The 14,846-nt window shown below is 44.7% G+C and overlaps 1 long non-coding RNA gene across 1 annotated transcript in view; it reads right to left on the bottom strand.

Annotated features, from left to right (window-relative positions):
* Positions 1–9,969, bottom strand: part of LOC142600761 (uncharacterized) — a 31,004-nt gene extending 21,035 nt beyond the window's left edge. The window contains exon 1 of the long non-coding RNA XR_012834322.1: positions 9,877–9,969. This is a non-coding gene — a long non-coding RNA (uncharacterized LOC142600761). The remainder of the gene's footprint in view (positions 1–9,876) is intronic.
* Between the last annotated feature and the right edge of the window lie 4,877 nt (positions 9,970–14,846).

Genomic DNA, 14,846 nt, shown 5'->3' with positions numbered 1-14,846 from the left:
TTTATTTCCAATAGTGTGTTTTTGCTCCCTGTCAGATCAGTTTCTGTACAGTAGTGCTATGAGATGGGGGAGCAGAAAATATGTTACTATTTCCTAACAAAGCAGCCTCTGATGCAACTATAATAAAGTTGTGAAAAAGACCTAGAGGAGTTAAACAGATTTGATAGCATTTAATTTCCATAAATTTAGGACCTGATCCTGCTTTTGTTTTGCTAATGAGTACTAGAGGGAGATATTGCATAAGCTTCAGACAAACTAAAGACAGAAATAATGGCCCAGCTCAGCAATGAAAGGCAGGTGTGCAATGGAGCTGTTGGGGCATTTTCATGCCCAACAGAGGTGACTCTAGTGTTCCTGCTCTGGGTTCAACCCATCTCTGCTGTGACCAGTAAGTCTCCTGTCCAGGCCTGACTGAGCTACAGAGATACTGCTTTTGACAGCAGCTCTGCTGCTGGCCATTGGGACTTTACTCTTTCATTGGAACAAAGGTTGCATATAGCATAATCTCTGCTCAGGCTGGGCAAAGATCTTTCATTTTCAAGAGCAAAAACTCAGTTGCATTTTCTTTTGCTTTTAAGGAAACAAATGCAAGTTTTAATTTTAGATTTATGCCACAGCTATTAACATGGCCCACTCAACACATAAGGAAGCTTCTTCTAGTTGTTCTCAGGCAAGACATCTCTGGTTTCTATATACTTTTTGTCATTCCTTTCACAAACCCATCTACTACTCCTCACCTCCATATCTATGTAGGTGATGGGCTGTGATGATGTTCAGTATAGACTATGAATGGAAAAGATCCTCTGGTATGACCTCACACACGTACAACTTTGAAACCAACTCCTTTGCTACCGCAGATCATAGAGTCGTAGAATCATAGAATAGTTTGGGGTGGAAGGGACCTTAAAGATCATCTAGTTCCAATCCCCTGCCATGGGCAGGGACGCCCTCCACTAGATCAGGTTGCCCAAAGCCCCATCCAACCTGGCCTTGAACACTTCCAGGGAGGGGGCATCCACAGCTTCTCTGGGCAACCTGTTCCAGTGCCTCACCACCCTCACAGCAAAGAATTTCTTCCTAATATCTAATCTAAATCGACCCTCCTTCAGCTTAAACCCATTACCCCTTGTCCTGTCGCTACAGTCCCTGATCAACAGTCCCTCTCCATCTTTGCTGTAGGCCCCCTTTAGGTACTGGAAGGCCACAATTAGGTGTCCCTGGAGCCTTCTCTCCTCCAGGCTGAACCACCCCAACTCTCTCAGTCTGTCTTCATAGGAGAGGTGCTCCAGCCCTCTGATCTTCTTTGTGGCCTCCTCTGGACTCGCTCCAACAGGTCCATGTCTTTCTTGTAGTGGGGACCCCAGAGCTAGAAGCAGTACTCCAGGTGGGGGTCACACAAAAGCCAGAGGGGGAGAATCACCTCCCTCGACCTGCTGGTCATGCCTCTTTTGATACAGCCCAGGATATGGTTGGTTTTCTGGGCTGCAAGCACACATTGCCAGGTCATGTTGAGCTTCTCGTCCACCAATACCCCCAAGTCCTTCTCCTCAGGGCTGCTCTCAATCCATTCTCTGCCCAGCCTGTAGTTGTGCTTGGGATTGCCCTGACCCACGTGCAGGACCTTGCACTTGGCCTTGTTGAACATCATGCGGTTCACACAGGCCTACCTCTCCAGCCTACCAAGGTCCCTCTGGATGGCATCCCTTCCCTCCAGCATATCGACTGCACCACACATCTTGGTGTTGTCAGCAAAATCGCTCAATCCCACTGTCCATGTCACTAACAAAGATGTTAAACAGCACTGGTCCCAATACCAACCCCTGAGGAACGCCACTCGTCACTGCTCTCCACTTGGACATTGAGCCGGTGACCACAACTCTTTGAGTGCGACCATCCAGCCAATTACTTATCCACCGAGAGGTCCGTCCATCAAATCCATGTCTCTCCAATTTAGAGACAAGGATGTCATGCAGGACAGTGTCAAATACTCTGCACAGGTCCAGGTAGATGACATCACTTGCTCTTCCTTTATCCACCAACGCTGTAACTGTTGTAGAAGGCCACCAAATTTGGCAGGCACTATTTGCCCTTATTGAAGCCGTGTTGGCTGTCACCAATCACCTCCTTATTTTCCATGTGCCTGAGCATAGTTTCCAGGAGGATCTGCTCCATGATCTTGCAAGGCACAGAGGTGAGACTGACTGGCCTGTAAATGAACCAGTTAAAATTTTCTAAGGGCCTCAGCAGAACAAATGGGTGTCTTTGGCTACATTCACAGCAGTAATACTTTGGCATTGATAAGACAGTTGAAATCTGTCTTTCTAGAGTGCATTGCCACCCATGAAATTGGGGGGCACAGACCTGTCAGCACTGGTGAACTTCATGCCATGAAAAACCTCTGAATTCAATAGAACCTAATTTAAATGGAAGTTCACATGCCAGAACAGAGGAAGCTTGCAGCTTTAATTAAAAATCTCAGGCCATCCACTCACCCAGCCAGCCATTAATCCCCAGGAAATGCCCTTTGCTACCATTATTTCTTAATTAATATACAGTGAACAGTATATATTTGGTTTAGCCTTTGAGAAAGGGGGCGAGTTTTCTCCAAGCACTGGAGAAGGTAAGCAGCTCTTTGCATGGAGCATCCAGTTATGGGTACATGGTATGTAAACTAAAGTGCTTCATTCCACTGAGTCCTCAGCAGAAGATGGAGTCTGGGATTGCCAATTTTCTTCTATTTCTGTTGAAAACCACAAGCACTCTGAACAAGAGGAAAATGGATTGGGGGGCAGGGGATCCATTTTCCTTTAAAACTTCGAAGGAAACAGTTCAACAAGCTCTAGTAAGATCGTCACATGAGAGACAATACGTATTCTCAGGTTCATGTCTTGTTAATTTCTTCCATATTCAATAAATTGGCAGTCAGTTGATCAGAGTCTGAACAAAAGATCTCCCCTCTCGAGCAAGTACCTTCAATAATCCTCTCTACAGTAAGTGTTCTCTGTCCCAATCACTGTCAGAGCAAGGATGTGAGAATATGTCTCCCACCCCTGAATCTATGGATCGATCCTATATTTATACAAGTCGGTACATATACCAGCACTACCAATCTGATCCAGGCCAGAGGGGACACTCAAGTTTATTCCTCTTGAACCTGCCATGTGACTGATCATTATGCTGCCTCTATCCTTACACTGACCTTTTGCTGGCTCCAAGACAACAGCCAGTCTCAGTCAGCATAAAGCTGGGTGTTGAAGATAACCCATCAACATTTTTGGAACCATTGTGAACACAGTGTCAGTACTTGCAATACAAATCTAGCTGGGATGTATTTGATCATATAGGAGGAGACCTGGAACTGGATTTACTGCATTGAACCACAACCTCAGAAGCGTGCGAGGAGATTGCCTTAGGAGGCCATTTTGCCTCAATCTCTCCTTTTGGATCTGTTCCACTTTGCTTGCAATGCTTGCATATTCACTGAGTTAGAGAGCATGAGAATAACTCTTTAGTGAAGGGCTTAGAGCACTTGCTTGAGAGGGGAAACACATGGGTTCCAGCATGGACCAAAGCACTTCAGCAAAGTGGAACAGTGTCAGCAGGAATGATAAGCCACCTTCAGTCCAGTCCCATAGTACTCACTGGCCTGCTTAGCCAAAGTCACACATCATCTGAGGAGGACAGACAGGGCGTTTGGGGTATCGATATCCCCATCCCCTTGCTCTAGTTGTGACTACTGCCCATGTGGGAGATGGATACTCTCTCATCCTGTCCTTTCCTACCCAGCCACTGCATGTGCATCCAGTTCTTTTCCTGTGGGAGCGGCAAGAGCTCTGTGGCCTTGGGCTTGTGCAGGAACCCCACAGTGAGGGTCCAGCTCACAGCACTGCTGCTGCCACCCAGCTCACTGCACCCTCCTGCTGGCTGCCTGCCTCCTGCCTACATTCTCCCTCCATAACTGTTTTGCTCCATTTATGGCACCTGGCTTAAGGCTGCCACGTACCCTGGGAGGCAGTTTCCACCAATCCTAACCTAACTGGTAGCACTTGATGGACAGAATTCATATATCAGGTCATGATCTCCTTCGCACCATCAGCAAACAAGCTGCTGGGATTAGTTTAAAGCTCCACCATCTTTAAAGAGGACAGATAGGTGGTTTATTCCTTCCTTCGTCCTTGCACCCTCCTCCCTTTCTGTCAGGCACACTTTTTGCTGCTGAATCAATGTTTGCAGCAGTCAAGCATCCTTTTTCTCAACAAAGTGACCTGGGTCTTGCCTTAGTACTTCCATCATCCCATGCAAGCAATCCTACCCTCAGCTTTGTTAGGAGTGATCTAGTCCCAAGTTTTTATTCAGCCATCTATCCTCAGCTTTGCTCTTGCTGATCTGGTAATTGAGACGTCATCAGTGGCTTTTTGCTGAGAAGCAATACTATCGACACTCTGCTAAAGCTACATCTTTTTTAACCCACAGGCCAAAAGCCACCTGAACCAACGGCTGTGACCCCTTAACATGAGGTTAGACCGCACAGGTTGTCTACTGTCATTAGCTATAGTCATGCCTATCTTTGGAAGTAAAATATTAACACATCCCTGTGGGAAAGGAAAATTCTGATTTGATGATAGCATTTTATGCTTTGTAAACCAAAGGCAAGGTAGAGCAGAATCTGCTCCTTCTTCTTTTGCTTAGCTATTTTTCCTGACTAAAAAGTTTCCTCAGAAAGTCACTGCAAAACTTTTTCTGGCCCCATATGCCTAAAATCAATTACTGTTTTGAAAAACTGACATCAACTGCTTGCGACCTGCTTTGTTGTCTACATCCTTCTGAAGATCATTAGCAAAAGTTCTAGAAACCCCAGTCCTGTGGCATATATTTTCTTTCCCTGTTCAGAACAGTTCCATTATGCCACTTTTGAAGGTTTCAATATTTTGTTCCTAATCCTGATTTAGAAGCATCTGCTAATAAATTGACAGGTTGTGACACATCCCAGTAATTTAGAGCTTTTTCACCTTAGATTCAGAGTGCTGCTTTTATGGTTTCAGAAGGCTTTTTATTCACACAGCTTCCATCTTGAGTAGCTCTTTGAATGGGGTTGTCAAGACAGGTATGTTTGGCGTACATTTTTCCTGGAACTGGAATCAGTGTTGCCTATAAAATTACAATTCTTCTGTCCACAGCAGGTTTCATTTTGCAATGGCTAACTTTTGATTTATGTTATTTCTCTTCTTGCTAGCATTGAATATATTCAGAATACTTACATAAGGAGCTTATTTTTATTGGTCGCACTTGAAATTCATCCACTTCAGCACATTACCTTCTTTCACTACAAACCTAACAAATCTGGGCTCATCATTTGCTCTGTGTTGTGCCCAATGCCTTCGGAAATAGAAGGTTTGAATATCTGCATGTAGCAAATGGGAAACCAGTAGTAGTTAGGGCTTAAGTATTACTGCTTAACATTTGCATCGTGGTATTACTTGGAGGCCCTAGTGACTAAAGCTCTATTTAGTTTGGATCAGCACGTATCTATACTGAAAAAGCAATACGTACTCTAAATAATTCACGGGTGAAGAAATAATCCTTTGCTGAATGTAGCTTGCCAGCACTGTATTTTTGCTTGGTCTAAGATGGGAACCCCTGTGTATCTGCTGTCTCCAGTAACATCTCATTATGGTGAGGCATTTTTTTCTATCCTCACTTTGCAGATTCCTGCTCTATGGCTTACTTCTAAGGGAGGTCTGTGAAAGGTGACCACGACGAGCAAGCCCACTCTCAGCCTCCGAGTGTAAACTGGCCACACAAGATTTTATACTTGCTTTAGCCACAAATTTGGAAAAAAAAGAAGGTGTAAACCCACTACTTTAAAGACTGGACACACTGTCTTTATGGAAGTCATAATTTCAAATTTTAAAAGATTTTCTTTTTCCCTGTGACATAACCAAAGACAACAAGTAATTGAGAGCATCTAACAACAATGGCCCAGAGCACAAAGAGGTTTAAAAGCAGTGTCCATGGTTCTCTAGTCCTAGAAGTCAGGCAAAAATGGTGGGCGCAGGTATGGTCTGATTTTTGGTTCTGCATAACAGTGCTTGAACCTGGGCAAACAGAGGAATGGTAACCCACTGATTCTTTCCTAGGGCTCACTGAGGCTTACCTGATGCCCAGAAGCCTAAAATCTGTGCTAGGCATATGTCTTTTCCCCAGCCTTCTTCCACAGGTGCACCTGCAGTTATGGAAATGGAAGCCCATCTGCTGGGACAACCAGACCATCCCGCATGGTCCACAAACCAGTGATCAGAAACAGCAGCCTTTCAGCCACAGGTCACCTGGAGGCTGTTTTGAAGAGGGAGCCTGGAAAGTCAGGCATATCACCCATTCCTTTTAAAACTCACATGTGGCAAGAACTAGTGGGATCTCTCTTTATCAGAGATTGCTGGTGATACAGTTCTGGGGAAAAAATAATCAATTTTCCACAAAATTTTCTATTTCTAAATGCAAATATTACACACATTTTAAAAATGTGAATGTTATTTTAAAGGCTAATTTAAAATGTCATTTTAATGGCTAAGTTTTATACAGACCTTTTCACACTGTGTCTTCCCATGTTCATAGCTATAGTTCATGGCGTACGCACTATTATTACCTTTGTGATAATAAGACAGTTGAAAAATGGTTTAATTTTACTGTCATATCACTAAGGACTCCTGCTATCTAGTACCAAAACAACTGTACTGCTCTTATGTCTCCTATTTGTGTTGTAACGAAATAATATTGACAGTCTGAGCATTACAACATAAATGGGAGACACTCTGTACTGGGAAAGAAGAGTTATCCTAAATGGATATCATTATCTGTCACTACTAGTAATTCTTAAATAGAAATTACCCTTAATATTTTTTAAAAGAACACTGAAATTAAAAAAAAATCCTTCTCATCTGTGAATTATACTTTCAAAAATTTTATTTTTCTTTTTCCTAAATTAAAAAAAAAAATATTTTGCTTAACTATTTCCAGTGAAATATAAACTCTGAACTTTCCTCAGCTACAAAGACAACAAAGATTTTCAGTAGCATATTGCTGATCTTGCTACCAATCATATTTTTGGTTTGGTTTTTTTTGGTGCCACCTGGAATAATAGCTTATATTCTTAATGCTTCCTTTTGGAATAACATACCAGGCCAAGTCATGCATTTATTATGCATTATGCATTTATGCTAACTTACAGGAATTTTTGGGAAACTATACATGATAAAATTGGGACAGGTTTTGTAGTCTCCTATCTCTGTTTCATCCTACCTTCCCTTTTTTTCATGACTTACATTAAAAGAATCACCTTAAAAAGACCACAATATGGTGAACTCTCACTTGTCTTTTTTCTCTTCTGGGCAAAGACTTCAACAATAAAATGTGTGGTACAATTTTGTTACAGACCTCTAGTAAACTCCCTTGCAAAGCACCAAGATGGATCAGTTCTATCATACTCTAAGCCAGAGAAGTTGGGTAAGTTTTAGAAGCAGCTGAGAAGTTGTTTCTTGTTTTGGTTTCTATTACACTTTTATGTGGCGTATAGATTATTTATGTTATTTGTTCTGACACTTTATCAAATTATTGCACTTTCCCATGTCTTTACTTTCCCTAAAGCTCTGCAGAGGGTTGTTTGACCTTGTACGATATTCACCACTCAAGAGCGGTGTGTGAGACAGGACAGCTATATCTTATTCTGCATATGGAGGGGGGAATTCTCTCTCTCGGTGGCTGTTGTGACTGTTGACAAACACTGACAAGGGCAGGCCTAACCAGTTAACCTTTTCCAAAGTTATGCCAAACCAATTGCAGAAGTCCCGTATGAAGCACTCGTCTTCAGCCTCCCAAGTGCCAAACCACTAGAATATTTTTCCCCAGGTATTTTCCTAAACAAGCACACCATCCAGGTACAAGATAACTCACTAGTGTATCTTGATGTTCTGCACACCTTTTCTGCTAATATTTCCTCCTTGCACCAACTACGATTGTTTTCCCAATGCCCATACATTTTAGATGGGATCTGTGGTTGACAGCTGAAAATAACCCAACCTCCAATTGCTATTTATGATATGATTAGACAGGTCAAGTTTAATTTCAGCATTGTGCATGAATCTGTTATCCAATCATTCTAATGATACGCTACTCAAACCAGCAGTGGGGCCGAGGATGGAAAGAAAACCTTGATTGTAACTTGTCTGCCAGTGATTGGAGTTTGTTATGAAAGAACACTAACGCAATCGTCATTGGCACCCTTCGCCAAAGGTAGGGAACATTCGTATCTCTCCATTGTCACTGTCCCTGTAGCTGCGTGACACATGACAAAAGGTATGCCAGAAAGGATGTAGTGTTGTGGGAGGGATTGCTTTTCCTCAGGGTTAAGGCAAAAGTACACTTAATCAAATTAGCGCCTTTAAGAAAATACCACCTTTCAGGTAGAAGATACAGCTGAATATTGCTCTTCAGATTACAGAATCCAGCCTGCTGAATCCAGAAACCACCAGTGGCGGTTTCAGCTAGCTTATTTTGCTATTTCATCAGTAATTGCACATGCTTGAGAAGCTCCCATAGTTGAAGGAGCCTCCTTGCAGGGGCACAGCTTCCTGGAGGGCACACATGCCCTGCCGCACACCCCGCCATGCCCTGAACACCTCATTGCAAACAGCCCTCCAGTCAGCAAGATGTAAGGGACGCAGCACTGCCAGACCAAGACAGCCACGGTGAGATGCAGGAACGGGCTGAATCAGTGCAGTCAGATCAAAATGTCAGCGTAGCCATTGCATGAATTCGTCATAATGCATGCTAAAGTTTCTTGCAGGGAATTGAAATACCGGGAGGACGGATTTATTTGCCTCTGCGTTTTCATAATGCCAGTCTGGAGCTGCTCTGTATGTGTGCTTTCCTCCCTTGAGGCTCTTTGGGATGCCTATCAGCCATGGGAAAAAAAATCCCTTTCCCAACACCGACTGTGAGCAGAGTCAAGCAGGAGGATTGAAACACTTGGCCACAGCGAAACAGCCGCCCTTATGTGTAGCTGTCCTGTGTCTGCATCCCCCCACCCATTTCCAGAATACCTCCATGCCCTTGAATGTGCCAAACACAAGATTTGGCTCTAAGAGCTGTTCAGTCCCTACATAACTTCTGGGAAAACTTAAATTGGCAGATTATATTTTGTTAATAAACCCCACTTACTCTGTTCTCCCCAGAGCCAAGCACTGGTGTGCAGTCACCTAAGAATAAAACAAACTCTTGCCTTTTAAATCACGTGTCATTTCTGTCCTGGGGTTGTGCCAGCTATATAACCCCAGAGCTGCTTTCAGTGCACTCCTGTGCCCACCCTGGCCCTACCCACAACAAACCCCACAGGCAATACGTTTATGACAGCAAAGCTCAGCCCTTCAGCCTCTAGGAAACAGGCCCAGACAATGGCTGGCTCCAGTCAAGGCTCTGCTGGGGCTCCGGCCCTGACCTTGGGCAAATCTCCCCCACCCCAGCTTCCCCAAGGGTAAAATAGGCTCCAACGCCCTAACCCAGCTACCTGAGCAAACCTAATTGTCTCGTAATACTCATTCATTACTTGTACTTTTACTGCTACTTATACTTAACAATTTACTCTCCCTATAATATTTTCCATCTGTCCCACAATGGTGTGGCAAGAACTAAAGACGTGAAGCGATTGAATCTGTGACCACTTTTTACTGGGGGGAGACAACATACCAACCCACACCACCTCAGAAAACCGAACATAAATATTCTGCAGATTCCCTAGTGTCACCCCCACCCCCCCAAACAATAAACAGCTCAACACACAAGATTACTGCAAAAACCCCAAGTGAAAACTGTTATGTTGCGTACTTGAAATTGCTTGGCAAGCAGGGATGTTTGGTACAAGGCAGCTGAAGCGGAGCTTTCTCCTCAGACCTCCCGCCTTAAAGAAAGGGGGGGGGGGGGGGGGGGGTGAGTTCCCGTGCCGCCCTCCTCTGCGATCTGCCTCTAACGGCCCGCGCTAATGGCGCTCGGCTGCCCGCGCTGCCCCCCCCCCCACCCCCGGGCCTGCCAGCGGCGGTTGAGCGGCCAACGGCCGCCGGGCTCCCCCTAGGGGCGGCGGGGCACGGGCCGGCGGCGTTGCCGGGAGACCGGCGCGGCGGCGGGAGTGGGGGGCGCTTCAGGGCTGGCTGCTTCCCCGCGACCCGGCAGCCCCTGTGTGGCGCAGCCCGGCGGCCGCTGTACCCCGGCGGTAAATTAATGATCTTTCCAGGAGCTGGTCTTCAGGGAGGGCTCCGTCCCTCCCGCGTGGAGGTGGCGGCGGACTCTGTGCAGCAGCGGGCCGCAGATGGAGGCGTAGTGCCCACCAGGAAAGCAGGGTGGCGAGGGCTGAGCCACATCGGCACAGCCCTCAGGGGTACACGAGCTTCACGGCTGCTCTCTCAAGCCAGGATGGTCACTCACTGGTTCAGCATCCGTTATACTAACACTAGGAATTAAATTCATCAGTAATCATTGCGTAGACATCCCCCTTTAAAAAGGCAGAAGGCTCAGGAATAATGACAGCTACCTCAAATGATAGCTACCAACACACGGGGCCCATTAGCTCAAATATGATTTCCCCTGAAAAGCTGATTAATGTAGTCCTCCTGCAGGCACATTTAGATCTACAGGAGCTTTGCACACCCGTGAAGTGCAGGATCAGGGCTCTGTGGCCATGCTGCTGTTAATGGCCAGAAAAGGCCGACCTTCTGGTGTGTGTACCATGGTGACTCGTTGAGTGATGGAAGCGTGCCACTGCTCTCGAGTTTCACCTCAGCCAGCGCAAAGCAAAGGAGACATGTGCCTTTGCGGAAAAGAGTATCTGTGATCCGTTGTTCTGCTGTTTAAGAGCGGCAGGACGCCGCTGACCGTAAGAATTGGTCGCAGTTACACACATTAGTGGGTGGTGAAAAGCTTAAAATAAAGGATAGACTTCATCTTAGAATATATCTATGTTGTAAATAAATAAAGGAAAGATTTGTTGTCTGACACAAGCTGCACATGAGGGTTTAGGCTGTCACAAGCCTCTGCAGTTTGCTCCGGTCTTACAAAAGTGGGACCTCAAAGTGTGTCTCAGAGATTTCTGATAGGTGAATTTCTGTTATCGGTGAAGCCCCGTCTACTTAGGCCTTGAAAACTTAGTACTAGGTCTGGAATTGGCATGTGAGGGTGCCTAAGAGCCAGTGAAACATATACCTCCTGCTTTTTCTCGTGCTTTGAGATGTACTACCATGTTCTGCTCAGAGCAACGTCTGTGTTGCCTCAGACTTCAAATTCCATTACAGGTGATTACAATAATCAAGAGATAACAAATTCACAAATCATCCTACCCAAGTCCTTGTATGAAAGAAAGGGCACCATTTCCAACAGACTGGATGTCGAAAAATTAATTTCCTGGCATCCAAACATAAGAACAGCCATGCTGGTTGAGACAAGTCCATCCAGCCCAATAGCCTGTCTCAAACATAAACAACAGCTGATGCCTGGGGAACAGCATAAGAGAGGGGTAAGCACACAGTGATAGTTCCCTGGCATGCTGTCCCAAACTCCAGCAAGCTGTGGCTCAGGGACTTCCCTGAGACAGATGTGGTATCTTTAAATTTAATAGCCCTTGATGGATTTTTGCTTCCATGAATTTGTGTAATTGCTTTTTGAACCCATATCAATTTTTGACATTGCAGCATCCTGTGACAATTAGTGGCACGCTCCAACAAAGCAGGGTGTAAAGAAGGGCCCTTATTTTGTTTGTTTTGAACAGGCCACCTAATAATTTCATCTGATGCTCCTAGTTCTCGTGGTATGAGAGTCAATTACAATCATTCCCCATTTGCCTTCTGGGTGCCATTCATGATTTTATAGACTTCTCTTGTATCCCTGTCACATTTTCTTTTTCCAGACAGATGCTCCTAACCTATTTTGAAATCCTAATACAGAAGCCATCCCACAGCCTGGACCTTCCTCTGGCTGCAGCGTCACCATTTTTGAGGTAGTGGGCTTGAACGACACCCTCTTCAGGGTGCAGGCACATTGGACGTAGTTATACTAGGCCATAACGGTGTTTTCAGTTTTGTTCCTTCCATACTAAATCCTAAAATTTTATTTGCTTTTTTGAACTCTGCTGAGGATGGATCTGGCATTTTCATAAATCTAGCTTTCACAGCACTTCAAGGATTTCTTTTCTGAGAGCTAACAGCCAGTCCAGCACCCTCAGCTCTGCACGTAAAGTTGTCTGCTTTGCCCACTGGCATTACAATAGACATATCTACGCTGCATTTCCTCCTTCATTTTATCACCCAATTACTCAGTATCATGAGATGATGTTTTTGTCATGTGTCATGTTTTTTACTACCATAAATAACGTGGTGTCACCCACAAGTTTGCCACCTTGTTGTTCATCTCCTTTCTAGTGTATGAATCCTGCAGATGGATTTGATACCTACTTAAGATCCCGGCAAAACCGGAGGGGTGCTGGGGGTGTGTTGGAGGAAATAGTGAGTACCTTGACTATTTCTTCTTTTTCCATCAGCACGTTTTACAACTTGCCTAGATTTGGATTGAACCAGCTGTTCCTCAGGGAGGTGCTGGCAGGCTCTTTTTGACCCTGCAGCATATTTGGAGGGATGCTGGCGAAGGCCCACCGGCGTGCGTAAGGCCAGCTGTTCAGCTGACATAACCGATTTATGCTGGCCAAGGATCTGTCCGAAGACATGGAGTCACGAGTGCTAGTCAGCCCATCGCAAGGATAGGGACATTGGAGACAGAGGTGCGGTGGCCTCGTCTGGACACTGCGGTGGAGGCAGGTGGGGTGAGTGGAGTCTGTAGGTTTGAGGGTGCGCCTGTGGAGACATTGCCCATCCTGTGCCTACCTGGTGGTGGTATCATCATACTTCCCTACATGCAAAGCCTGACAAGTATGTTTATTATTAATAACGAGCAAGGCTTTCGGAGGCGGGCCCCGTGCTTTCTTGCTGCTCGTCGGTGCTGAGCGAGGCCGGGCAGAGCGTGCTGTGAGTGGTACATGCACAGTCAGAGCTGTCCCCGGTGCGTCCCCATTCCAGCGTGTCAGCCAAGCGTTTAAGACACCTGCTTCTTTTCGCTCCTGTGCTGGCCATGGACTAATAGGGACAAACAGGAAGAGGACCTAGCAGAATGCAGAAAATAATCGTCCTGTGCCAAAAGGGAATGTATGATCAAAACTACAATGGGCAGGCAAGCAGCGAGGCAGTGACCCGAGGCAGCGCAATGTGTCAGGAAGAGAGAGCAGCAGCCCAGGGACAGCAACAGCCCAGAGCCTCAATTTGTAATGACTGTGTGGACCACATGCCAAAAAGTCTCTCCCCACCTCCTTGCTCCAGGGAGCTCTCCTAATGTTCTTAGCCACTTGGACATCATGAGAAAAAGAGCCTGCGTGTTTCCAATGCATGACCTAAGGCATCTGCTCAAGCAAAGCAGCACTGCCGAACCTGCCTCTAACTCAGAGTGCTCCAAACACCTGTGAGTCAGATGATGGGAAATTCTCCCTGTCTTCAAAAGCACAGATGAGTTTGAACCTTCTGGGCATTTTAGCAGTTTACCATCTGCACGTATAACCTTTTTTCTGAGCACGTGGAAGTCTTGTAGGAGGATGTTAAATCCAGGAACCAAAATAAGGAAACATGTTTACACCTGCTACATCTGTTCAAGAATTTCCAGCCTCTATTACACTTTTGACTTTCATGTTCCCCCTCCTCCTCCCTCCCGCCACTGTGTTAAAAACAATCCTGTATTTTTCCCCCAAGTCTCACAGACTTTCAATCAAATCTTGTGAAAACTTACAGCAAAAGAAATAAGCTGTGAAATGGTCTAGCGATAGAAGCAAGAGCTGGCTGCAGTATCTCTTGCTTATCCAGGATTGTCTGGATACTGGGATTCATTGTGAAGAAAAATGACATTAACTACATGAAATATGGTGATTTTATTTTTTTAAACTAGAATAAAAAATGAACGGCCAAACCATTTCTGATACAGATGAAATCTTCCTGCAAGCCAGGTGCAATAAAACAATTTAATGAAAAATAGGTTATGAAAAGGATTATAGCACACACAAAAAATCAGCACAAAAAAGAACATCTCTGTTAGGAGATGCCCCAGTCAATTATAATTGGCTTGTTATAGAAGAGAAAACACACTAGTATCTGTTGTCAGAGGTGATCTGTTTCGCTAAGAGAATTACCTGTGTGATTATACCTACCACAAAGTCAGGCCTATAGATATGAAACATTAATGAAAGGGAAAAAAGATCCTTGACTTGGTGGGGGGGGAATAACAAAATAATTTCTATTGAGCAGAATTCAAAGGATATTTATTTTCACAATTTTTACAAAATCTTATGTTAAGATTGTTACTGAAAATATTATGTAATATTTTTCAGTGAAGCAAGTGCTTTGATTAAAATAATTTCAAGAGTGATCAGTAGCATTTTTATAACCATTCAAATTAATGTATTGATAAAGATGTTGCAAAATAGAGCAAGAGATGCAAAAGCTATTGGATAAATTCAGACATTTTTCTCTGAGTAATCTATTTTTGATAATGGCTTTTCTCTTGCAAGACTTACACTGGCTTTGTGACTACGAGCTGGATTATTAATAATATGGGCAAGGTGGCAGTACTGGGAAAAATCTTCTGCTCCCCGTCATTTCCTAATAAAGCCCAGTTAATGGAAGAAAAATGCCTTCACGGGTCAACAGGTAACTAAGGAAAGTACCATTTAGCGATTGTGGCATTTGATGTTATGATAGGGTGTCTGTTTCTTTGAA

Source organism: Balearica regulorum, chromosome 2 (assembly GCF_011004875.1).
Source record: "Balearica regulorum gibbericeps isolate bBalReg1 chromosome 2, bBalReg1.pri, whole genome shotgun sequence".
Lineage (NCBI taxonomy): Eukaryota > Metazoa > Chordata > Aves > Gruiformes > Gruidae > Balearica > Balearica regulorum.
Note: the sequence above shows the minus strand (reverse complement) of the source record. Positions and strands in the feature narration are given on the sequence as shown.